The sequence below is a fragment of the Fistularia commersonii genome, chromosome 4 (assembly GCF_037954325.1).
Source record: "Fistularia commersonii isolate RoL2024-O1a breed Wild chromosome 4, RoL_Fcom_v1.0, whole genome shotgun sequence".
In the NCBI taxonomy this organism is placed as follows: domain Eukaryota; kingdom Metazoa; phylum Chordata; class Actinopteri; order Syngnathiformes; family Fistulariidae; genus Fistularia; species Fistularia commersonii.
In genome coordinates, this window is record NC_141287.1 from 1,623,539 (window position 1) to 1,651,138 (window position 27,600).

A 27,600-nucleotide genomic window follows, 5' to 3' on the forward strand; every position below is an offset into this window, starting at 1 on the left:
AGAACAAATTTTGTGCAGACTTAATTACTGATAAAGACTTTATCACCTTCCAAAATTTGTAAAGGATGATTGAGATTGTCAGTTGTGACGGATAAGTAATATTCCGATTTGGCCTTTTTGATAAGAGAAGCGCATTTATTTCTTAGTTGGCTGAAAACAGTCCACTCGGCTGCAGTATCACTTCTCCTAGCTTTGGCCCATGCCAAGTTGCACTGATGGATCTTGTCTGACAACTCTGGAGAAAACCAGGCATTTTCACGTCCTTTCACTCTAAATTTCCTGATCGGAGCATGCTTGTTCACCATTCTCATAAAAGTTTCCTTAAAGAAAGTCCAAGCAAGCTCGACATCCGGGAGCTTGTTCACTGAATTGTTTAAAGTTTCTCTTGTGGCGGTGGTGGGCTGTCAGGGCCTGCAAGGCCTTCTCTGCTGGCCTAAAGAATATCTGAATCACAAAGGTTAATAATATTTTCTCCATGAATACTTATGAAATAATTCCAACTGGTCTGTTCACTTCCTTTCACAGCTTTTCCTCTGGTTGTTCCGCTTCCAGACATGCATTTTCATATAAAAGCATTTAACCAATCACATTTCAGCCATCATCTGTTGCCAGGCAGGGTCAAAGTCAAAGGAGTCTGGCTGGGGGGGGTTAGTTCTGCAAGCCCCGTTCTGCAAACGGAAAAAAAACAAGTGTTGATGACGTGGTTGCTTCAACCAATCAGATTTTGAGTTGGCGACATCAAAGCCTTCTAGCAGGCTACAGCAATGTCAGCGTACTCACGCCCTCTGATTGGATAGTCAGAGAGTACTAGCCAGCTGCGAACAGAAATATAGTTGTGTTTGTTTAATATCGTTTTTTTCAACCCACAATGGCTACAGGAGAAGAAACGGATTTAGTTACCAATATATTGTTAAAGCGATTTTCGTTTTGAAGAAAAGCTGGACATAGTAAAGAAAGTTCGGGCAACTCCTAAGCTAGTGAACCTGGCACAACCAGGAAGGGATTTGTCCGACATTTTCAAACCACGAACTACAACCGTTACCCCTGGCTCATAGGATCTGAGGTTCACTGCAAATTGTATTGCTGGGAGCGTTTGGAGCCGAAGCGCACGGATAATCTGTACGACGGAATAATTGAACTCTTTTTGAGGAAAGAAAGGAGGATGGATTTTGTCTACAAATGATCAGAATTTCTGGTGAGTAAAATGCTGCTATTTTCCTAAATAATACTGCAAGTTTATAAGGTTATTATTGGTGCTTTTTATGTGTTTAGGCTGTTTGATATAAAGGCATTTATTGTGGCTACTTTTCGTTTGTGTGGCTCTCACCATGCGACTCTCTTTACACCGCATTTCTGCATAATAAGTATGTTTTTTTTTTTTTTTTTATAACCATAAACTAATTATGGGGGGTGGATTGATTCGGAGCACTACTGAAGGTCTAGGTGTAAAATGCACGGGCCGCCACTGTCTTGTGGATAACGAGCGGATTACTTTTAGGGATTTTAGTGTCCCGGCAAGCAGCAACAGCGCAGTGATCACTCATATCATTGCAGAAAACTCCCAGAGCTGAGAATTTATGAGGAACATTTGTAAGGATTAAATCAAGTCAAGTGGATTCATCAGAACTTCTAATATTTGGCCGAGTAGATAGATTGACCGATTGACTTAGATTTTTTGAGTCACAGAAGCATTTAAACTCATCCGAAACTGAGGTTAACCAGTCCCAATTTAAGTCCCCGGACAGCAAGAGTTCGTTAGACTTAAGCCTAGATAAAAGATGTCTTAATGTTGACAAAGCTTCCTTTTTGGCAGAAGGAGGCCGATAGCAACCAACAACCGTTAAACGCAGGGATTTTGCAATTTCTATATTTAAAGCCAAAAACTCCAATTGCTTACAGATGGATTCAGATAGAAGAACTACAACAACAAATCTTGAGTCCACCGTAAAATAGTCTTTAAATCAGATTTGTCAGAAAAGAATATGCAAACATAGATATAGATACCAAGGAGCAAGATGGTGTATAACATGAACAACAGACAAACAAAATCTTAACATCTGAGAAGAAAAAGAAAGTCCTTGTGCAGAGAATGGTGATAGAAACAGCAGGTGTACAGTAGGGATGAGGATCCTGAAACAGACATGATGAGCAAGGTGTCCTGGAGAATGTGTAGATATCAATATTGCACGGATAACAGTGCTAAGTTGAGGTGGAGGTAGTGCTCATGGAGGTCGTGAGCCGGCGCAACAAAGAGTGTTTTGAGATGTTTGTGAGCAGCATCTGCGCTGAGCTTTATGTGCTTGTTGCATTGAACAGTCTGACAGCCGATGGGATGAAGGACCTGCAGTGGCGTTCCTTCTTGCAGCGACGATGCAACAGTCTTTGGCCGAAGGAGCTGCTTAGATCCCTGCAGGGTCATGCAGAGGCTGAGAGGAGGCTGTTGTCAGTCCTCCCACTCTTAGACTTATTGGAAAGAGTTCCCTGTTGACAGTCGCCGCTAAAATGGTTCAGTGCTGAACATGTGCAGAGGTGTATCCCAGGGTTCCCTCTATAAATTCACAGAACCAAGTCCAAAAGCTCCCAAATTTACCCTTGTATGCTGATGACACTGTCATTTCCTGCTGTGTCTCCCTTTTAGACAGGGTGGTATATTTTGGAAATCTGCTCCAATGTTCATATTATCTATTGATCTTGTCATTGTTACCAATAGTGTGATGGATCACTGTTTCATTAGAACTGCTCCACACGTGTCTTGGACGTAGAATTAAAGTCAGTATGTTTCCAATGTCATATTTAAATTGTGATTGTTTCATGTTGTTTGTGTTTGTCTTCCTTTGCTTTCCCTTGTGATTCATCAGTCCTGCTCAGTCCAACCCTGTTCCTCATGTCTTGACCAATCAGCTCCCTGCCTGCTCACCTGTCTCTTGTTGTATCCCGTCAGTGTCGTATCTTTGCGACTTTTGTCCCAGAGGACTTGTTGTTTAAACACCAGGAAAGTCTTTGGTGTGAAGATCAGGTATTTTCTTTCATTTCATGATTGGACTCTGAAGGAGGCTCACTGAACTCTCTCTTGTGTTGAAAAGAAATAATTTGAATTTATTTCTATAGATAACTAGAATGCTACAATCCAGAATGTTGTTGCGGCTGCATCAGTTCCTCTTTAGCTGAGGGAGGTTTTTGTACGACGTTGTATCACTGTGTGAACGGGTAGCTGTTACCCTGCTGACAATAATAAACTCCTGCATCTTCATTCTGGACTCTGCTGATGGTCAGAGTGAAGTCAGTCCCAGACTGACTCCCACTAAAACGATCAGACACTCCAGAGAAACGGCTCGAGGCAGCATAAATAAGAAGCTTTGGAGCTTCTCCAGGTTTCTGCAGGTACCAGTGCAGGTTACTATTAACTCCTGTACTTGCTTTACATCTCATGGAGACGGTCTCTCCTGGAGCAGCAGACGGAGGTCCAGACTGTGTCAGGATAACCTCCCCAGATGAACCTGCAAAACAAGACGGCGGAAGATTTTAGGAGACAAATTGACGGACTTGGCAACAGAGGAGCACCGTTTCTCCAAGGTGGATGCTGCTCGTTTGGATGTTCCTGCTTGGCATCGGAACTTGATTGCGGTGAACCTGGAGCAACGTCTCCAGAGGAGAGTCTCACCCTGGACGAGGAGCCCCAGGGTGGCCAGCTGGAGGATCAGTGACTTCATCATGGTCCTGCCGGTGTGTCGGTGCTTCTGAAAGGTCTGGAGCTCTTAACAGCTGGGAGCGGAGGGGCAGGACATGTATGCAAACACAGAGTCAGTCAGCTGGAGCTGTCCTCAACATGTCCTGCTGTGTCCTCCTCACTGCTCCACACATATGCATTTGCCAGTTTCAAAGGTCTGAAGCTCAAGATGTTTGACTGCCACCGTGCATTTATTGTAGTGAATCTTCCCTGCTGCTCATAGAGTCCATTTTTGCACAACACCCTGTCGCTCTCTTGGATCCTGGAAAACAGCTCCCTGATTAATATTCTTTGTCCACTGCTGTGACTGACTGTGGATCAATATGTTTCCATCCAGTCACTCCTGAAGCCACAGAAGAACTGATGACCCAGAGGTCCAAATCCTGATGTTTGCTGATGACACTGTTGTTTCCTTAACACTTTTTGTCTTCATCAGTTTTAAGGATACATAAAGAGGATCTTTACAAGTTTTAGAGCTTGTCAAGTGAACTTCAGGCACATCAGCCTGCTGAATTCAGGTCAGTCTCTTCAAAATTGGAGGTCAATCTGCAGGTGCAAGGTTTGGTAGACTAGATGTTTGACATTCAGTGACAGTCAGGAAGCTCAGTTTTGTGATTGATAATCCAGGTTATTGTTCTACATGAACTTTGAGAGAATGTTTTCAGCATTCGATGCAGAGTCCTAAATATTAGCCTTTTGCACTGTTGGTGTATGTAATGCAGAGTTCCTTAAAGTTCAATTCTGGAGCCTCGAGGTCTTTTATTATGACTTTTCTGTCCCTTTATGTTTGTTTCCTCTTGAATTGATTTCACTGAGATGCACTTTGTGACTGGTCTGGAAAAAGACTGGACTCAAAGAGAGTGTCATTGAAATGGGAAATCCTGCAGCTACATTTGTGTGTGATATAAAACCCTTCCAGGAGTGTCATGATGAAGACCTGGTGTGTGGAAATGATGCTCCAGCTGCAACAGCAGACACTTCACTTTCACTTCAGTCTGACTGAGGGGGTTTTTGTACGACGCTTTTTCACTGTGTGAACGTCCACTGACTGTTGATGTTATGTGCACTCTGACAGTAATAAACTGCTGCATCTTCAGTCTGGACTCCTCTGATGGTCAGAGTGAAGTCAGAGTTTGATCCACTGCCTGAAAAACGATCTGGAATTCCTGATGCTCGATGAGTAGCCCAATAAATGAGGAGTTTTGGAACTTGTCCTTCTTTCTGTTGGTACCAGAATAGATAGTTCCCATTCCTATTAGAGAACACATTCTGACTGGTCCTACAGGAGATGGAGACGGGGTCTCCTGGAGCAGAGCTCTTTGCTGCAGGTTGAGTCAGTGTGACCTGACCTCTGGACTCTGAGGATACAGACACACAAAGTGAAAGAGACTCCACGGCTTTGCGGGCTTCATCTCACACATAGTGATGTTGAGAAAGGAGAGGAGGTGGACTCTCTGGACTTTACCTGTGAAGCAGCAGCAGAGGAGAGTCCAGATGAGGACGGAGACCCACGTCATGTTTGTGATGAGGAGGATTTGTGATGAAGGACGGCTGTCAGTCATCCAGGGTCCAAGTGTCAGGACTATAAAGAGTCCCAGAGCACTGGAGCATGGAGCTGCTGATGCAAAGTGTCTCTATGGAAATCAACGCCCGACTCCAGCCAGCACTTTCAGGGAGGTCTCATCCATGCAGATGGTTGCTTTTTTTGTGTGTCTTTTTGTTTCACGACAGCAACTCAGCCACCAAGTGGTAAAGTGACGGAGCAGGGTCAGCGGATGCTGAGCATATAGTGCCAAGAGGTCACCGACTTTCTGCAGAGTCAGTCGCAAACTTCATTTTCCTACTTGACTGTGCACCAGTGCACAAAGCAAGCGCCATAAAAACGTTAATGACAGCGTCTGGTGTGGATGAACTTGCCTGGCCATCACAGAGTCCTGACCTCAACCTGCTATAAGACCTTTTGGAAGAATTAGAGCAGAGGCTGAGATCCAGGCCTTCTGTTCCAACATCAGTGTGTGACATCACTAACGTGCTTCTGGAAGAATGGTCCAAAATTGCCATAAACACACTCCTGATCCTTGCGGACAGCCTTCCCAGAAGAGTTGAAGCTGTGGCAGTTGACTGAAGAGATATTGAGATTAGGTTAGCAGTATTGCGACCACAGGGATTACAAAAAGGTATTTTCTGGTCAGGGCTCGGTGTACGAGCAGGGGAAAGATTTTCAGCTAGTCACCAGATTGTAGCTCCTAGCTACTTTCCACCTGTAGTCCTGGGAAGACAATACAAATATAAAACTGTACAAATAGACAATACATATAAAATATACAAATAGGCAATGAAACAATATATAAACAGGCAATAAAATAAGTAAAACCCAAGTTGAAGGTGTTTTGATATTATTAGTTTGGTCATCAGAGAAGAGATAGTGAATATATTGGTAGACGGATGCTGGAATTGGAGCTGCCAGGCAAGAGGTCTCGAGGAAGACCAAAGAGAAGATTTATGGATGTAGTGAGAGAGGATATGAAGGTAGTTGGTGTGAGAGAGGAAGATACAGAGAATAGGGTTAGATGGAGAAAGTTGACTCGCTGTGGCGACCCCTAACGGGAAAAGCCGAAAGAAGAAGAAGAAGAAGAAGGTCATCAGATGTCAGCCAGAAGGGTAATTCCCGTCTGCTGTTAGCGTGAGCATGTCGAGAATCCAATTTTTAACGTTCCGTGCAAAGGTGTAAAAACCAGTCGTGGTTTTTTTGCCTTCTTCGGCAGCGCCGTGGTGCCGGTGGTCCAGGAGAGGTCCTCACGGATGTGCACCCCTAGGAATTTGGCGCCGTTGATGCGCCAGTGCTCGGTGTGGCCTCTCCGGAAGCGGACAACAATCTCCTCAGTTTTGCTGACATTCAGCAGGAGGTTGTTGTCTCTGCACCAGGTGGTCAGACGGTCAATCTGCTTCCTGTAGTGGGTCTCGTCGTCCTCGGTGTCGTCCGCAAACTTCACCGTGTGATCGGTGCCGTCGGTGGGTTTGCAGTGGTGAATCAGCGGGCTGAAGAGCAGCCCTGAGGGCCTCTGCGCTGAGCGTGATGCTGCTCCAGATACTGGACTGCTTCTGGACTCTCACAGAGGAAGTCCGGCAGACAGTTGCAGAGGGAGGTGTTGAGTCCCGGCTGTTGTAGTTTGGTGATCAGCTGTTGTGGGAGTACGGCGGTGTTGTGTGTTGCGTAAAAGACGAGCGGAGATGTTAGAGTAGCACTTAGTTATTTTGACAGACATGAGCCCGCCTACAGAGAGTCTGCGCATGTGCAGATCGCAAGTGTACATATATGCTTAATTGTTGAAGTGGTGGGAATCAGGCTGGAGTAAGACGATTCGCGACGAGATGGATCAATTTAGAGATGCGTTTATTAAGCAAAGTTTCTTCAAAAATCCCTGATACAAAATCATCTAATACAGGAACCCGGACTCGTGCTGTTTTCCTTGCGCCTGAAGTAAACGGGTCTTATGCTTGGAACTCCCAGCAAAAAGCAGCCTTCTTTCCCTGCCCGGGTGTTACATGAATATTCATAAGAGGGTCTTCCAGGTGTGCGGTTGTTTTCCACCCGTCCGTCTTTCCCCTTTTGCCCCAGTTCCTTCTCCAACCTTCTCCTCTATCTCGCACATCCCGTCCGTCTCACACCGATGTCTGAAAAGAGAAGAAAACAACCTAATGTCTACCTCATAAGCAAAGCAAATATGTTGACCTCTTCATGAGCCAAGCAAATGTAGTGTCTATTTCATGAGCAAAAACAAGTATATTGATTTCTTTATTGTTCAATATTGCTGTGTCCACAGTCAATATTCTACATCCCCTTTCCTTAGTTGGAACCTCTAACCCTGGACACAGTTTCAACATCTTAATAGTAACACAGAGTTAAACTTATTCCATACTTGTGTGAATGTAGCATGAAATATGACATATCCAAACAATAAAAAAAGTGTGTAAATAACTGTGATAACCATTCAACGAGTCATCATGTAACCTAGTCAGACATTAACAAAATACCCTCTTAGCAGTTTAGCTCTTTGTACTTGGGGTTTGGTTTACTGATGCCACCTGAGCGCGTTCTATAAACATCCACGTTTACAGACGGTTCAGAAGCAGAGGCTCGATCCGCCGGGCGCTCAGAGTCCGCATTCTGTTCTGCATGTTCGACCCGAGTCGGTTCAGTAACAGTTAAGGTGTGTTTTCTGTTTCTCCTGTATGTTTGTCCTTCCGACTGAATCAGGTATGATCTGGGCTCATTGCATGTTTCTTTCACAACTCCTGTGCGGTCGAATCCTTTCGGTGTTTGAAGCCTGACTTCCTGTCCTTCTGTCAGAGGATTCAGAGGTCGGCTCGTTTTGTCATAGTAGCTTTTTTGCGCCAGTCTTTTATTGAGAAGTCGAGCACGTACGTCCTCTAGCTCGCACGTGTCGGGTTCAAGCAGCTTTTTGGAGACAGGGAGAGTGTTGGAGAGTAATTCTAATTCATGCTAAGTTAAAGCCTGTAAAGAGGAGACTGAGGTTATCATACGAAATAACACAGACGAGCGAATATTCTTTTGAGCTCTGCAGAGGGGGAGACTCAGCGCTCTTTGGAGGCGAGATCCAGAGAATCCCACCCAGTTCCTCCTCGCTCGGCTTTTTATTGTGTGGAAGTGTTTATTTACATAACAACATTCATTGGATAGTATAGTTCATGCATATGTTAAGTTGTCCAGGATGATATACAGGGGTGGGCAGGTTTATGTCCAGAAGTTAGATTTACGTTTACGGAGGGTAGGTTCTTATCTAAAGATGTTTACGACCATTGGAATCTAAAATCTTGGAGGCCCAATTCTTGTTTGAGGACAAAAGTCATTTTAAGGACAAAAGTCATTTGTGCTCTAGCATGTCTGGCTAACTTCATGTGAGTAGTGGAAATAATATATACTGCTCAAAAGAATAAAGGGAACACTTGAACAACACAATGTAACTCCAAGTCAATCACACATCTGTGAAATCATAGTGTCCACTCAGGAAGCAACACAGATTCATTTTGACTTGTTTTAAGAATAAGAATAAGAATAAGAATAAGAATAAGAATAAGAATAAGAATAAGAATAAGAATAAGAATAACTTTATTAATCCCGAAGGAAATTGCTGTGCCAGAGTTACAGAAAATATAACAGTAATAAATAATAAAAGAAAAGGCAGAATTAGAAATAAAAATAAACTATAAACTATAAAGTGTCTCAGTGATAAACTATAAACTATAAAGTGTCTCAGTGAAACTATAAAGTGTCTTAGTAAACAGTGATAAAACTATAAGTGTCTTAGTAACAAGTGAGTTAAGGAGTGCACAATAGTGTGATAGAAGGGAAAATTGTAGTGTAGCTGTTATGAGATGAGATGAAATATTGCACAGTGTAGCTGTTATCAGATGAAATATTGCACAGTTTCTGAGTATTTCACAGACATTAAGGACATTACATCAGTTGGATCAGCCTGGAGTTTGTTTTTACACTTTAATTTTGAGTGTGATTCCTAATCCAGACCTCCATGGGTTGATACAATTGATTTCCATTGATCATTTTTGTGTGATTTTGTTGTCAGCACATTCAACTGTGTAAAGAGCAAAGTATTTCATAAGAATATTTCATTCATTTAGATCTAGGATGTGTTTTTTAAGTGCTCCCTTTATTTTTTTGAGCAGTGTAGTTATAGAAATAGAGAGAAAACTCTAACAGAGAAAAGTGCACGTCTGTTGCGACATCAGTCTTTGTGCAGGAGACCCAAGCTTAGTGTCACGAGGAATGTTTCTTAAATTGAGTAGGTTGAGAAAGATGTCGGTTTTGTCTCCGTGAGGCATTCAGCACTACGGACAGCTCTCTCCACCAATCCATTAGATTTGGATACTCAGGGCTGCCCGTTCGTTGTCAGTGATGAGAGTGTGCCAAATATGAAGTTAAGTGAATCATATTGTAAAGTAATTGAGAGGATAGGAGAGTTAACTGCTATTATTTTCAATTAATATTTTTCTACGATGAGACCCGTGTTGGGATCACCGCCTCACCAAAGATTTTGTTTTTTTCTTTGGTCAGTGGTTTGGACAGCACTTAGTGCACTTTGCCCAGAGGGAATCTTAAATCACAACCCTCTGCCTGCATTACAACAGGAGCTGGACAGATCTCTGTAGTCAGCTGGACTATTGGAAGTCACATATGTTTACTTTATTTTTTTGTTCTGTGTTTTAAGAGTTCTTATTTCCTTGACATGTCGGTTAGGTCGGCACAAGTGATTTTTGTTACTACTAGGGCAAGGATAGTTACTTTATGCAAAGGTGAATCTGGGGAGAGTAAAGTGAAAATAAGAAATACCGATTTATGTCAGAGGTAGGGATTATCAGTTATAATGTCAAAGGATTAAATAATCCTTTAAAAAGAAAGAAAATGCTGACTCAGTTGAAGAACTTTAATTGCTCAATAGCGTTACTACAGGAAACTTGCTTAAATGAGGTAGAACATAAGAAATTGAGGAGAGACTGGGTTGCACAGGTATTCTATGCTTTTTGTTCAAACAGCAGAAAGAGAGGAGTAGCAACTTTAATTAGTCATTCAATTAGTTTTGCAATTCAGAGAGAAGTGAAGGATAAAGCGGGGAGATATATACTTATTATGGGAACAGTAGAGCTAACTATCATGAATATCTATGCCCTATCTATCTATCTTTAAAGAAGTGGCAACTGTAATGGCAAGAGAAGCCAGAGGTACTATAATTTTAGGAGGAGATTTCAATTGTGTTTTAAATGTAAAATTGGATAAAACTCCTTCTGATTATGGGCCCATTAGCAGGAAATCCAGGGTAAAACATGTGTTCGAAGAATAAGGACTTGTGGATGTTTGGAGGGCTAAGAACCCAACCACGAGAGATTTCACCTTTCTGTCCATGGTACATGGGTCATATTCAAGAATTGATTTGATTTGCATTTCAAAACAAAGCTTATATAAAATCAGAGAATGTGTTATTGAACCTGGTACCCTATCTGATCATGGTCCTGTATATATGAAATTAAATTTAGGCTTTGGTTGGCACTTCAAATACTGGAGACTAAATATTTCATTGTTGACAGATCCAAATATAAAGGAAAACATAAAAAAAAACAATTGATGAGTACTTCAAAATTAATGATAATGGATCAGTATCCCCCTCGACTCTTTGGGAGGGGGCAAAGGTGGTGCTGAGAGGGAAATGTATTGAAATTGCAGTTAGATTAAACAGACAGAGAATGGAAAAGGAAAAGCAGCTGGAAAGTGACATAAAAAAACTAGTACGTGAACACAAAACCACAAGGGACAAAAATGTCTTTAAACAAATACAAGAAAGTAAAACGTCCTTGGATGAATTTCTCACTCGAAAAGCAGGGGGAGCACTTCGATACACAAGCCAAAGGTACTATGAAAAGGGAAATCGGGCGAGCCGGCTACTTGCCTTTCAACTGAGGAAACAACAATCAAGCCGTATTGTCCCTGAGATAAAACACCCCTCCTCTCTGACCGAGGTCTCCCACCCAGAGGAGATAGCTGAGGCATTCCAGACTTACTATAAAAATCTTTATGATACATCAGGAGAAACACAAGACAAAAGGAAATTAGAAGATATTTTCAAAAATCTTAATTTAATAAAACTCTCTGCATCTGAGGCGGACGAATTAATAGCTCCTATCCGAGAAAACGAGATACAAGACGTTATTAAGTCATTAAAAAACAACAAATCCCCTGGCACAGACGGTCTACCAGGTGAATTTTACAAGGCCTTTGGAGAGGAGCTCGTGCCAAAACTTTGCCAGATCTTTAATTATGCCTTACAGGAAAATGACCCACCTAAGAGCTGGTCTGAGGCAGTAATAACGGTTATACACAAAGAGGGGAAAGATCCATTAGATTGTGGTGCCTATAGGCCGATCAGTTTGTTGGGGAATGACGTAAGATTATTAGTGCCATATTAGCAAATAGAATGCAGAAGTACTTAGGTAAATTGATTAACCCAGACCAGACCGCTTTCATACCAGGTCGACAAGGAGCAAATAATATTAGAAGAGCATTAAATGTACAACCAGTTGCAAGACATTCAGTTCACCCGTCAATGCTTCTCAGTCTAGATGCTGAGAAGGCGTTCGACAGGATGAAATTTACTATGGAACAAATGGGATTTAATTTGACATTTATTAAATGGATTGAAACACTGAATAAAGACCCAATATCAAGGGTCAGAGTGAATGGGTGCTGCTCCCAATTTTTTCACCTTAAAAAAGGAGTTAGGCAGGGGAACCCAATCTCGCCTATTTTGTTCGCATTGTGTATTGAACCGCTTGCTGAATTGATAAGGACAAACGATCAGATCGAGGGAATAGTAGATGAAGGAGGGGAGATGCACAAAATTTCGTTGTTCGCGGATGACGTTCTTTTGTTTATAAGAAATCCTCAGTCATCTATACCGGCCCTTATGCAATGCCTGAGGGACTATGGGGAGGTGTCAGGGTACAAGATGAATGAGGGGAAATCAGAAGCAATGATGATAACGGGATGCTGGCCGACATGCTTGGATGGAGAGGTGAAATTCAAGTGGTCAAAAGGGAGCTTTAGATACCTGGGAATCATTCTCACACACGACACAAGTCAGCTATATAAGGAAAATGATGGTAAACTCATTTCTCAGATCAAAAATGACATGGAAAGATGGGAGGTGCTTCCTTTGTCCTTAGTTGGAAGGATAGAAAGTATCAGGATGAATGTCCTACCTAGAATGCTGTTTCTGTTCAATGCTCTGCCTATCACTGTTCCTGTATCTACCTTTACATCACTGGATAAGCTCATTTCCAAATATATATGGCAGAACAAGAGGCCCAGAGTGAGATTGAAAATACTCTGTGCACGCAGAGATAAGGGCGGATTGGCCTTGCCACACTTCTGAAGTAACTACCTGGCAGCACAACTTGGAAAATTGGTCTCATGGATAAAACTAGATATGGACACAAGATGGGTGCATATAGAGCAAGGTTCAGTTAAAAATGTGTGGCTTTCAACTCTTCCTTTCTAAATTCAAAACCAAGACGTGGACTTAAGATACAAAATGAATATGTCAACCATACACTTAATGTTTGGGAAAAGACAAGACGGTTCCTGAATCTACCTCTATCTCTATTGAGGGTAGCAAAAATAACAGCAGCAGGTGACTTTCTGCCAGCAAAGATGGACGGTGGTTTCATTAGATGGGCAGGGAAAGGTTTAATCACAATAAATCAGTTATTTGAAGGAAGAACTCTGAGGGCTTTTTCACAACTTCAGGCAAAATACAACATTGACTCTAAGGATTCATTTAGATATTTTCAAATTCAACATTATTTGATGACACACAAAGAATGGGACAATATTAAAGAATCTTCAACTAATTTTGAACAATATTGGATTGAGATAGTTGAGAACAAAATGAACATTAAAAATATAATATCAGATATAAATGGCAGGATACGTATGGACACTTTAGTGGACACACTGGATGTGAAAGCTAAGTGGGAACTGGAATCTCATGCCGTGATTGCTGATGGAGAATGGGAGAGTTCTTGGTTGCCCTGGCAAAAATGTTTAAGCAGCCCAACATGGAGGGAGTTCAGCTGGAAGTTAAGAATAAGGTATTTTAAAACTCCCTTGATAATAGCTTCTTATGATAATAACTGTTCTCCCCTGTGTTGGAGGGGCTGTGGCATTTCGGGGGACTTTTCCCACATCTTTTGGGACTGCCCTAAACTGATGCAATTCTGGGAAGAGGTAAATAAACAAATAAGTGAGGTTTTAAAATTAAACAGACCAATTGATCCACAGCAATTTATTATGGGTACAGCATCAACAAGCGATTTAAGGAAAAACCAGGCGTTTTTGCTTAGAGTTCTTCTATTAATTGCGCATAAAATGATCCCAGTAAACTGGCTCAAACCCCACCCACCTACTGGACCAGTGGCGTCAGAGGCTTAAGGATGGAAACTGCATGGACTTCAGACAGACCTATATCTTGACAAATGGGCATCCATCAAAAAATATTTGGAGAGTTGAAGATATTATCTGTATTTGACTGAGCTAGATGTTTTTTTGTTTTATTTTTTCGCTTGCTAGTGAGGAAATAAGTGACCTATAAAGAATATTGTATAATGTGTATATTGTCATGAGGTTTTGTAAGAATGTGTGTGACTCTGTCAAGGAACCTGTTCTAAATGTTCAAAAAAAAAAAAAAAAAAAGGAGGATCTACTAAATATTGATGTCATTTTTCTGTTGGGGTGCCCAAATGTATGCACCTGCCTACTTTTGTTTAAATAATTATTGCTCACTTTCTGTAAACTTCATTTCACTTCTCAAATATCACTATGTTTGTCTGCTATATGATATATTAAACTGAAATTGCTGAGACGAACAACCAATGACTTATAAAGGAAAATCTTGAAAATGATCAGGAGTGCCCAAACCTTTTCATCCCACTGTATGCTAGTGTGCGTCAGGGCCTCCATCAGCGATCAGCTCTGAACCCCTTCTTGTTCACAAGGGTGATGGACAGGCTGACAGATGAGGCTCGACAGGAATCCCCATGGACCATGATGTTGTTTGCAGATGACATTGTGATCTGTAGTGAGAGCAGGAAACAGGTAGAGGAACATCTAGAGAGGCTTCAAATGACCATGTGAAAATGATCTACCTCTACTAAGAATGCTGAATATATATTTATTCCTATATCTACTGAGTATACTTAACACAATAAATGTTTGTAGATCTTGCATAACTGCATGAACCCATTCGGCACACGGCAACTGAGTACTTTTATGGTAAATACCTCATTCTGACAACTCAGTTGGAGTCAGCAGCAGAGTTGAAGTTAGCTGGGAGAAAAATGACCGCTTTCCCGACAGCTGGGATTTAAGTTCCTTCACCTTTCTCCTTCTCAGCTCACTACTCGGAGGGAAGTCGGGGCTGTAGTTTTTATGAACGGTCTGAAAATGCCGCTCCATATTTCCCTTTTTCGCTATAGCGATGGCAGACCAGCAGATGAGGCGAACGCACTTTGAAAATGATATATTAAAAAAAAGTCCACCTCCCATTCCGTATGGAAGTGATACATTTTACATACATTGTTTTCACTCTTTTTATGTTGTCATTTAGTTCTGGTTGTGTATTTTTGTCCCTTACTATTCCTTTATGTTGTCCATTAGTATCCCTGATGTTGTTGTTTTTGTTGTTTTTTCTCTTGCTATTTTGTCTCTCTATTTATATTTATACTATATATATATATTTTTTTTTTTTTTTTTTTTTTTTTTGACATAAGTGTTACACTGCTGTGAAAAATGACTTTCCCCCCTGTAGATGGATGAAGTTGATCTTATGTTATTCTATGTAGCAGATAATGTGCAGCAGGTGAGAGCGTTTAGTAAATGCTAATTGGTGGCGGCCTCCTATTGGTCCCTGCCAGGGCGCCGGCCTTATTTTACTGGCCGTGACGTTATTTCTGGGAGACGCCAGCTGAGTCTTGTGTAGTCTCGTTTGACCTCATTTGACTGGGGAAGCACATGTTAGTCTCGTATTTCGGTTTTGACTCGTTTGTTTGGAGTGTGCTTGTGGTCTGCCATCTCTGGTGAGTTAGTGTTCTCCTTGTTTATTTTGTGTTCAGTGGAAGTGTGCTGCAGACTTCAGTGCTTAAAAAAGTTTCATATTCTTCTCCTCCCCCAGGGATCTTTGCACCTGTGCTGATGGAAGACTCTTTTGACTGGACTGAAGATTCTCTTGGATGGTGTTTTTTTTACTTCACAGGAAGAGAAATGGAGTTCCCTTGAAGGAGGACTTTGGGTGATGTTCTGGAGGTGAGAAATCAGACATTGAAGATGTGATGCTCAATGTTAGTGGCTCTGCCTCATCAGTGTGTGAATTAGATGGAGTGCAGAATGTTCCTGGAGATGAGTGGACATTGGTGCAGACTTCAATGGAATGTTTGGTATCCAGTGGAGGGAAAGATGGTAGACTTTCCAAAAAGGATGGAATTGGCTTTCGTGAATACATTTAAGGAGACTGAAGAGCGGAGGTAGACTGTCTGAAGACGGGTGGTGAGAGTGGAGCCAGTGGTGGAAGCTGAAAGGGCAGGAGTTGGAAAAGGCTCTGTGTGGTCATGGAGAGCTGCCAGGTGACTGGACAGCTATAGCTCATGTGATCTGGAGATGTGAGGCGAGCACTTGTTGAATAAGAAAGATCCAATACGTCTTTTTCTGCAGAGGTTGAACACGAACAGTGTGTTCACTGACCTCTGAAGCCATCAGGCTCGGGCCTTGTAAGTACTCTGAGGGGAGAGCGGCCCCGTGTCCTCCTGTGGGATATTGGCTCTTAGACCAGGCTGGATTCCAACCTGCCTGACGGCCGGCGCAGAATTTGCCGACCCACAACTCCGACTCGTGGTATTCAAGCAGTGTGTAATAGAAATTCTGTGTCTCTAACGACTGGACACCCAAGTCACTGCTTGTTGGATTTGAAGGCAAGAGAAGCCTTTGTAATGTTGTCAATGTTTGTTTTGCAGAGGGTTAGGGTCACAAGTGCTTGGCAAAATAATGGTAAGTGAAGTCCTGGATTTGAATTCATGCAATTTTAATTCATAACCTTTAACAGCACTGACTTTACTGATGTCAGGTTCTGGCCATGGTTCTTTTGTGTTAATTCTACGGTCCTTTCAGACGCCGTCTATAAATGTTGTGTTTCGGCTTGCAAGGATCCTGAGCCCCAGAAGTAGCCTGTCAACACAACCAAGGTAGTGTGTATCTATACTTTTGTGTAAAGTTAGCAGAATGTGGTGAGTGACAAGAAGGAAGCCTTGGCAGACCTGAGGGTTGTGGTGAGGGAGAGGCTGCTCGCCTTCTGTCGGGGCAAGTGATGCAAGGAGGGGCCTCGCAAGTGCAGCACCTTTGTCGCAAACCCTGAGTGTGAAATGCAAGGCCTTCAAGATCCATTCCAACCACCTCATGAGAAAAACATCTCCATCTATACCTCTGTGCAGAAGGGAGGAGTCCCAGGAGTGACCCGACTGATCCATGAAGCCAGAGAGAGCCGGGGCGGTCGTCCAAACCCTCTTCGGACACTCAAATCAGACAAATGAGCTGCGCTCCCCATCGAGGTTCTCTAGGTGTTTGCAAAGGTCTCATAGCAGAAAGATAAAACCAGATTTTCGAGGGGCTAGAATTTGCAGATATTGACAAATCAGTCAGCGTTCTGATTGCAGATAATGATCTTTGACAGGGTTGGAGTGCAGGATTGCAAGACTGACTTGATACTACGTGGGTGAAGAAGCACAACCCCATTTTTCTTTTTGGACCAAAATGTGACTAAGCTTTTGAGCTTCACAGCCCAAAGGTCCAGGATTCAAGTCTGAGGTCTGGATAGATATGTGTGCCATCAATTTGCCAAATGTCTGATTCTGTCAAATACCCCCCCCCCCCCCCCCCAGTGTCATCAGTTCTCCAAAGTACTCTTTCCATCTTCCCATCATTCTAGCATCTGTCAATACATTTCCCTCTGTAACCTTAATCACCCGGACCTGTTGTACATCCTTTCCATCTTTATCTCTCTGTTTCGCCAACCTGTATAGATCATTCTCACCCTCCTTACTATACAACCAAGCATCCAAGTAATCGTACGCCCTTTGTTACCTCTATCTTCACCTTTCGCCGCATCTCCCTGAACTCCTGTCTGTTCTCTCAGTATCCCACTTCTTCTTTACTAACCGCTTTCTCTGTATACACTCCTGCACGTCCTCATTCCACCACCAAGTCTCCTTATCTACTTTCCTTCCAGATGACACACAAAGTACTCTTCTACCTGTCTCCCTGATAACACTAGCTGTTGTCCAATCATCTGGAAGCTCACCCTGATGCCCCAGAGCCTTTCTCAACTCCTCCCTGAAAACCATGCAACATTTCTCCCTTTTCAGCTTCCACCACTTTGTCCTCTGCTCTGTCTTTGTCCTCTTCATCTTCCTTGTCACCAGAGTCATCCTACAAACCAGCATCCTATGCTGTCTGGCTACACTTTCACCTACAACTACTTTGCAGTCACTGATCTCTTTCAGGTTACCTCGTCTATACAAGATGTAGTCTACCTGTGTGCTCCTACCTCCCCTCTTATAAGTTACCCTATGTTCCTGTTTTTTTTTCTGGAAAAAGGTGTTCACTACAGCCATTTCCATCCTTTTTTGCAAAATTGACCGCCATCTGTCCCTCTGTGTTCCAAATCTGCCCATCACTTCACCCCCTCCATTGCCTTCACCTACATGTCCATTGAAGTCTGCACCAATGACCACGCTCTCATTTCTGGGAATATTCTGCATCACTTCATCTAACTCATTCCAGAACTTCTCCTTCTCTTCAGATTCACATCCCACCTGCGGGGCATAGCCACTACAACATTGAGCACCACACCTCCAATGTCCAGTTTCAGACTCATAAGTCTATCTGACATTCTTTTCACCTCTAGGGCATTCCTAACAAACTCCTCCTTCAAGATAACTCCTACTCTATTTCTCTTGTCAGTATCATAATAGTACAACTTAAAGCCTGCTCCTAAGCTTCTAGCCTTACCACCTTTGCATTTGGTCTCCTGGACACACAGTATATCCACCTTCCTTCTCTGCATCATTTCGAGCAACTCTGAAACTTTTCCTGTCATAGTCCCAATATTCAAAGTCCCTCCTCTCAGTCCCAGAGTCTTGCCTTTCCTCCTCTCTGCTTCCGAACACGCACTCCTCTACTTGTTCCTGTTCGACCCACAGTAGCCCAATTTCCATTACTACCCCGTAGGTCATCAGTACCAATGGCGGTCGTTGTTAACCCGGTCCGCGACCGATGCGGTATGATATAGTTGACTCGCATGTTTGTTTGGCAAAAGTTTTACGCTGGATGCCCTTCCTGACGCAACCCTCTGAATTTATCCAGGCTTGGGACCGGCACAGGGAGACACTGCTCCGTGTCCCCCCAAGGCAGGCTTGGAGAGACACGGGCCAGTGCCGCCCTGAGGCTGCATTCTCAGAAAATACAATGTTGTAGGAAAAATATTTGACACTTTCCTTTGTTCAAACGACTGATGGAAAATGAAGATTGTGCATCTTTGAAATGTGGCACAAGTTTTCCTGCCTGCTAATGAAGTGTTTGTGTGAGAGTCAGAGAACCGTGTCTTTACACTCAGAGGTTTTTGTACGACGGCTCAATGAGTTTGTGTCACTGTGGTGGACGTTCAGCGGTGGAACCAGACTGGATGTGGGAGGTGAGTGAAGTCTTTGACTTTGTCGATGTTACTCTAGACTTTTTTTGGTTTTCAGTGAAAAGAGTTGGGTCTCCAGTGAGATCAGGTTGATTTGAGCTGAAGGACTGCTTGGACCTCCACACCTATTTCCCTTGGCTACTCTTTGCCCTCCTCTGTCCCATCACATGTTGATTATTTCCTTTGTTTCAAGACAATAAACACCTCATCAAAACTTGTTGTCTCTCACTACGCCTGTTTCTGGAATTTTTGGCCTTGATTGACCAAAGACACAGGCAGAAGAGAGTCAAGAATGGAGGTAGTAGTTGTTTGGGGTTCTTCGTCGACAGAAGGTGACCTCCTGGCAACAGGGTGAGTCTGAGGCTGCTGCCTTGATATTGGTCATGATTGCTGGCCATCAGGTAGAGGTGAGTGCAATCAGGTGAGGACAGGTGTGCAGCTTGAGCAAGGAGACAAAGAGCACACATAGTACAGAGTCATCATGGACCACAGGTGTGTACATGTCAAATTGGTATTTTAGTTTCTCCTCAGTCACAGTGACCCTGAAAATAGTTTGTACATTTCAGCAGATACTTTGGTCACAGGGTTTGAGGAGGTCAGTGTCACATTTGTTCAACCAGCAGAGAGGTGTTCAAGGATCCATGTCAGGACCACTATCTGCCACCTTCTGTCACCCGTAGAATAAATGGTGTTCAGTCACCTCAGTAAAGAGGAACCCTTTGGGCAGATCTGCGTCATAGGACATCAGTGCCGGATGACTTTCGATGGCCTTTCTGCTCCACCTGCTTTAAGGGACTTCTCATAAACATCTTCCAGCTATCTCCTTCTGATAACACACTGCCTGACCAGAGAGTATTCTGAAGATCACTGTGTTTCTGATAGTTACAAACCCTTGCTGCTAGATGTACTCTCTCTTTCTTATCCTCCTTCAGGCCTGGTTCTCCACCTCCTTCTGTTCAATAGCCTCCATCTTCACTAAAGAGTATCAAAGAAAGACATTGAGCGTCTTTATTGGACTTTTGTTGATGGGAGCTTTCTGATGTTTGATTTCTGACAAAAGGACATTTGTGGATGAATGTAATGAAATCATTTCATGAGGGAGTCTTGTTTTGCAAAGAGACAGATGTCACACAACTTGTGGTGAGCAGAGACCCGACACTGGTCCTCAGTGAAGTGTGTCAGTCTCTGCAGCAGCAGACACTTCACTTTCACATCAGTCTGACTGAGGGGGTTTTTGTACGACGCTTTTTCACTGTGTGAACGTAGCCTGACTGTTGATGTAATGTTCACTCTGACAGTAATAAACTGCTGCATCTTCAGTCTGGACTCCTCTGATGGTCAGCGTGAAGTCAGAGTTTGATCCACTGCCTGAAAAACGATCTGGAATTCCTGATGCTCGACGAGTAGCCCAATAAATGAGGCGTTTAGGAACTTGTCCTTCTTTCTGTTGGTACCAGGCTAATCTCGGTCCATGGTTTTCAGAGTGCACATTCCAACTGGTCCTACAGGAGATGGAGACGGGGTCTCCTGGAGCAGAGCTCTTTGCTGCAGGCTGAGTCACCGTGAACTGACCTCTGGACTCTGAGGATACAGACACACAAAGTGAAAGAGACTCCACGGCTTTGCGGGCTTCAACTCACACATAGTGATGTTGAGAGAGGAGAGGAGGTGGACTCTCTGGACTTTACCTGTGAAGCAGCAGCAGAGGAGAGTCCAGATGAGGACGGAGACCCGCATCATATTTGTGATGAGGAGGATTTGTGATGAAGGATGGCTGTCAGTCATCCAGGGTCCAAGTGTCAGGACTATAAAGAGTCCCAGAGCACCGGAGCATGGAGCTGCTGATGCAAAGTGTCTCTATGGAAATCAACGCCCAATATTGCTTCTTAGCAAGAGCAGAATATATGTCATTGACCACCTTTGTGGCTGCTGTGATGGTACGATGTTTTTTCCTGAAACCCGATTGCAAATTTGAAAGAAGTTCACTAGAAAAACTTTTAGCTGATAACAAACAAGGGGTTCAATAATTTTTGATAAGACACACAAATTGGATATTGGTCTGTAGTTAGTTAAAACTGCTGGGTCACCTCCCTTTAGTAAAGGAGTAACAAAAGCCGATTTCCAAATGGCTGGAATTTCACCACTTTGGGTGGAGAGATTGAAGAGGACTGTAAGGGGCTGTGCTCCAAAATCTGCTGCTATTTTCAGAAAATAAGATTCTATCATATCTGGACCAGAGGGTTTTTCTATAATCTAAAGTTTTGAGTGCTTTATGCACTTGCTGCACGGTAAAAGGAATAAAATTGAAGGGATCCCAAGAAAACAATCGAGGATCTGTGCAGGAGTTTACAGAAGCTGCACCTTTTTGATCAAACAAAGATCCGTACAAGATAAAATGTTTGTTAAAGCAATTTAAGATTTCAGCTTTTGCATGGACCGGGACCGAGTCCTTCAGAACAAATTTTGGAAGGGTCTGTGCAGACTTAATTACTGATAAAGACTTTATCATCTTCCAAAATTTGTATGGATTATTGAGATTGTCAGTTGTGACGGATAAGTAATATTCCGATTTGGCCTTTTTGATAAGAGAAGTGCATTTATTTCTTAGTTGGCTGAAAACAGTCCACTCGGCTGCAGCATCACTTCTCCTAGCTTTGGCCCATGCCAAGTTGCGCTGATGGATCATGTCTGACAACTCTGGAGAAAACCAGGGTTTTTCACATCCTTAAATTTCCTGATCAGAGCATGCTTGTTCACAATACTCATAAAAGTTTCCTTAAAGAAAGTCCAAGCAAGCTTGACATCTGGGAGCAGCTCCATCTGTTTCCAATTAACTAGGGACAAATCACGGTGAAATGCTTGTTCACTGAATTGTTTAAAGTTTCTCTTGTGGTAGTGGTGGGCTGTCAGGGCCTTCAAGGCGTTCTCTGCTGGCCTAAAGAATATCTGAATCACAAAAGTTTATAATATTTTCTCCATGAATACTTATGAAATAATTCCAACTGGTCTGTTCACTTCCTTCCATAGCTTTTCTCCTGGTTGTGCCACTTCCAGACATGCATTTTCATATAAAAGCATTTAACCAATCACATTTCAGCCATCATCTGTTGACAGGCAGGGTCAAAGTCAGAGGAGTCTGCCTGGGGGGTTGGGGGGGGGGGGGGGTGTTGATGACGCAGTTGCTTCAACCAATCAGATTTTGAGTTGGGGACATCAAAGCCTTCTAGCAGGCCACAGCAACGTCAGCGTACTCACGCCCTCTGATTGGATAGTCAGAGATTACTAGCCAGCTGTGAACAGAAATATAGTTGTGTTTGTTTAATATAGTTTTTTTCAACCCACAATGGCTACAGGAGAAGAAACGGATTTATTTACCAATATATTGTTCAAGCGATTTTTGTTTTGAAGGAAAGCTGGACATAATAAAGAAAGGTCGGGCAACTCCAAAGGTAACAAAACTGTCACAACCAGGAAAAGGATTTGTCCGACATTCTCAAGCCACAAACTACGACCGGTACCCCTGGCTCACAGGCTCCGAGGTTCACTGCAAATTGTATTGCTTGGAGCGTTTGGAGCCGAAGCGCACGGATAATCTGTACGACGGAATAATTGAACTCTTTTTGAGGAAAGAAAGGAGGATGGATTTTGTCTACAAATGAGCAGAATTTTTGGTGAGTAAAATGCTGCTATTTTCCTAAATAATACTGCAAGTTTATAAGGTTATTATTGGTGCTTTTTAGGTGCCGAGGCTGTTTGATATAAAGGCATTTATTGTGGCTACTGTTCGTTTTTGTGGCTCCCGCCATGCGACTCTCTTTATACCGCATTTCTGCATAATAAGATGTTTTTTTTTTTTTTTTTTTTATAGCCTTAAACTAATTATGGGGGGTGGGTTGATTCGGAGCACTACTGAAGGCCTAGGTGTAAAATGCACGGCCCGCCACTGTCTTGTGGATAACGAGCGGATTACTTTTAGGGATTTAAGTGTCCCGGCAAGCAGCAACAGCGCAGTGATCACTCATATCATTGTAGAAAACTCCCAGAGCTGAGAATTTATGAAGAACATTTGTAAGGATTAAATCAAGTCAAGTGGATTTATCAGGACTTCTAATATTTGGCCGAGTAGATAGATTGACCGATTGACTTAGATTATTTGAGTCACAGAAGCATTTAAACTCATCCAAAACTGAGGTTAACCAGTCCCAATTGAAGTCCCCGGAGAGCAAGAGTTCGTTAGACTTAAGCCTAGATAAAAGATGTCTTAATGTTGACAAAGCTTCCTTTTTGGCAGAGGGAGGCCGATAGCAACCAACAACCGTTAAACACAGGGATTTTGCAATTTCTATATTTAAAGCCTAAAACTCCAATTGCTAACAGATGGATTCAGATAGAAGAACTGCAACAACAAATCTTGAATTCACATAAATTACACCTCCACCTTTCTTGGGCCTGTCAGAAGGAAACATATCATACCCAGGAATGTTAATGCTCTCATTTGGGGAAGAATTAGAAAGCCACGTTTCAGAGATGATCACAATATCAGCACAATATCAGCTCCTCAGTCACAGTCCACCGTAAAATAGAATATGCAAACATAGATATAGATACCAAGGAACAAGATGGTGTATAACATGAACAACAGACAAACAAAATCTTAACATATGAGAAGAAAAAAGAAAGTCCTTGTGCAGAGAATGGTGATAGAAACAGCAGGTGTACAGTAGGGATGAGGATCCTGAAAGCGACATGATGAGCAAGGTGTCCTGGAGAATGTGTAGATATCAATATTGCATGGATAACAGTGCTAAGTAGAGCTGGAGGTAGTACTCATGGAGGTCGTGAGCCGGTGCAACAAAGAGTGTTTTGAGATGTTTGTGAGCAGCATCTGCACTGAGCTTTATGTGCTTGTTGCATTGAACAGTCTGACAGCCGATGGGATGAAGGACCTGCAGTGGCGTTCCTTCTTGCAGCCAGGATGCAACAGTCTTTGGTTGAAGGAGCTGCTTAGATCCCTGCAGGGTCATGCAGAGGCTGAGAGGAGGCTGTTGTCAGTCCTCCCACTCTTAGACTTATTGGAAAGAGTTCCCTCTTGACAGTCGCCGCTAAAATGGTTCAGTGCTGAACATGTGCAGAGGTGTATCCCAGGGTTCCCTCTATAAATTCACAGAACCAAGTCCAAAAGCTCCCAATTTTACCCTTGTATGCTGATGACACTGTCATTTCCTGCTGTGTCTCCCCTTTAGACAGGGTGGTATATTTTGGAAATCTGCTCCAATGTTCATATTATCTATTGATCTTGTCATTGTTCCCAATAGTGTGATGGATCACTGTTTCATTAGAACTGCTCCACACGTGTCTTGGACGTAGAATCAAAGTCAGTATGTTTCCAATGTCATATTTAAATTGTGATTGTTTCATGTTGTTTGTGTTTGTCTTCCTTTGCTTTCCCTTGTGATTCATCAGTCCTGCTCAGTCCAACCCTGTTCCTCATGTCTTGACCAATCAGCTCCCTGCCTGCTCACCTGTCTCTTGTTGTATCCCGTCAGTGTCGTATCTTTGCGACTTTTGTCCCAGAGGACTTGTTGTTTAAACACCAGGAAAGTCTCTGGCTTGAGAATCAGGTATTTTCTTTCATTTCATGGTTGGACTCTGAAGGAGGCTCACTGAACTCTTCTCATGTGTAGAGAAGAAATAATTTGAATTTATTTCTATAAATAACTTGAATGCTACAATCCAGAATGTTGTTGCGGCTGCATCAGTTCCTCTTTAGCTGAGGGAGGTTTTTGTACGACGTTGTATCACTGTGTGAACGGTAAGCTGTAGTCCTGCTGACAATAATAAACTCCTGCATCTTCATTCTGGACTCTGCTGATGGTCAGAGTGAAGTCAGTCCCAGACTGACTCCCACTAAAACGATCAGACACTCCAGAGAAACGGCTCGTTGCATAATAGATAAGAAGCTTTGGAGCTTCTCCAGGTTTCTGAAGGTACCAGTGAATATCATTGCTAACTCCTGTACTTGCTTTACATCTCATGGAGACGGTCTCTCCTGGAGCAGCAGACGGAGGTCCAGACTGAGTCAGGATAACCTCCCCGGATGAACCTGCAAAACAAGAAGCTCTTATTTTACTGAAGAGCAGGGCACAGGTGATGATAGCAATTCATACCAACAGACATGAGCCCGCCTACAGAGTGTCTGCGCATGTGCAGATCGCAAGTAAACATATATGGTTATTTGTTGAAGTGGTGGGAATCGAGCTGGAGTAAGACGATTCACGACGAGATGGATCAATTTAGAGATGCGTTTATTGAGCAAAGTTCCTTCAAAAATCCCTGATACAAAATCATCTAATACAGGAGCCCGACCTCGTGCTGTTTTCCTTGCGCCTGAAGTAAACGGGTCTTATGCTTGGAACACCCAGCAAGAAGCACCCTTCTTTCCCTGCCCGGGTGTTACATACAGTCGTTACATGAATATTCATAAGAGGCGTGACAGGGTCTTCCAGGTGTGCAGTTGTTTTCCACCCGTACGTCTTTCCCCTTTGCCCCAGTTCCTTCTCCAACCTTCTCCTCTATCTCGCACATCCCGTCCGTCTCACACTGACGTCTGAAAAGAGAAGAAAACAACCTGGCCTCCCCAGCAGCTGTGACCTGAGAGAAGGCCTTTTCACCTACAACTGCGAGCTGTTAGTGCCAAACTACGTCTGGCTCGGTCTCTGTTCGGGCACCGACCTCTCACGTTGTTTGTCCGGGCTGCCGTTTGATTGGATTATATGTTGAGCAAAGCAAATGTAATGTCTACCTCATAAGCAAAGCAAATATATTGACTTCTTCATGAGCCAAGCAAATGTAATGTCTATTTTATGAGCAAAAGCAAGTATATTGATTTCCACATTATTCAAAATTACTGTGTCCACAGTCAATATTCTACATCCCCTTTCCTTAGTTGGAACTTCTAACCCTGAACACAGTTTCAACATCTTAATAGTAATACAGTGTTAAACTTATTCCATACTTGTGTGACTGCAGCATGAAATATGACATATCCAAACAATGAAAAAAAGTGTGCAAATAACTGTGATAACCATTCAAAACTCATCATGTAACCTAGTCAGACATTAACAAAAGACCCTCTTAGCAGTATAGATCTTTGTACTCGGGGTTTGGTTTACTGATGCGTCCTGAGCGCGTTCTATAAACATCCACCTTTACAGACGGTTCAGAAGCAGAGGCTACATCCACCGGGCACTCAGAGTCCGCATGCTGTTCTGCATAGCCATCTTACTACCACCGTATGCCACGAGGTTGGTGGGTTTACTGCATGGCATTATTTGTTCCTTTTTATCTTTTCAAAAGTCTTTACTGAGAGAACATTGCATTTAGCACCAGTGTCCACCTTCATTTCAACCAGATTGCCATTAATCTGTAAAGTGGTTTGAGTTTCTTCCCTCTCCAGCGTCTGTGCATCATCTGAATCTATGCTGTCCAATGTCCAATTTACATTGTAAGTATCACCATCACTGTCCTCTTTGTGGTCCATGTCCACCTGGTGGACTGCCTTCTTTTGTCTATGCCTCTCAAACTGAGGTCTGGATTTACAGCACTTTCTAAAGTGGTTCATCTTCTTGCATGCATTACACTGCTGGCCAAAAGCTGGGCATTTACTTCGTTTCGCAATATGACTACCACCGCAGTTGTTACAGTTGGAGATGTGCTGAGAAGCAACTGATTTAGCATTAAACCTTGCCTTGTCACATTCTCTTTTCTTATATTTGTTTTGCACAGCATCCACGTTTGTAACTGTGCTACTTGGGGTCATTGGCATCATGTTGTGCTCCTCTGTCACTTCGTATGTTTGACACACAGAATTTTTTTTGGCTAAAGTTAAGCCACTGTCACACAAAAGACTTTTCCTGAGATGGTCGTCCTCGTTCAGCTCCCCAAAGTTGCAGCTCTTAGCTTTAATTATCAAATCACTTACGTAAGATTCAATAGTCTCACCAGCCTTTTAGTTGTGCGTGTTAAACTTGTGCCGTTCCATTGTCACATTTGTCTGTGGATTGCACATTTCTCTGAACTTTCTTTTGAGGCATTCAGGATCCTCCTTCGACTCTGCGGGAACGAGAACATGTCCATCGTCGGCGGCACCTTCACGCACCTCCGCCGCGTAAACGAAAGACCTTTCCCGCTCGACGGCTTCGGGTCCGGCTAGGTTCAAGAGAATGTAGGCTCGAGTCCGCGCTGGCTTGTCCGAGTGCGCTGCAGCGATAAAAATGTCATATTCCTGCTCGAATATGTACCAGTTTTCTGCCAAGTTGCCTTCAAACATTAGTGGGTCGGGTCGCCTGGAAAAAATGTAGCGTGGTAGCACGATGGTCCCGCTCAATAAGAAACAAGCCACTTACAACAAACAGGTTTCCTGTGAAAAATGTGCGTCCGTAACTTCTGACACCATGTTGTATGTTGCATAAAAGAGGACCGGATGTATTAGAGTAGCACTTAGTTATTTTACTGAAGAGCAGGGCACAGGTGATGATAGCAATTCGTACC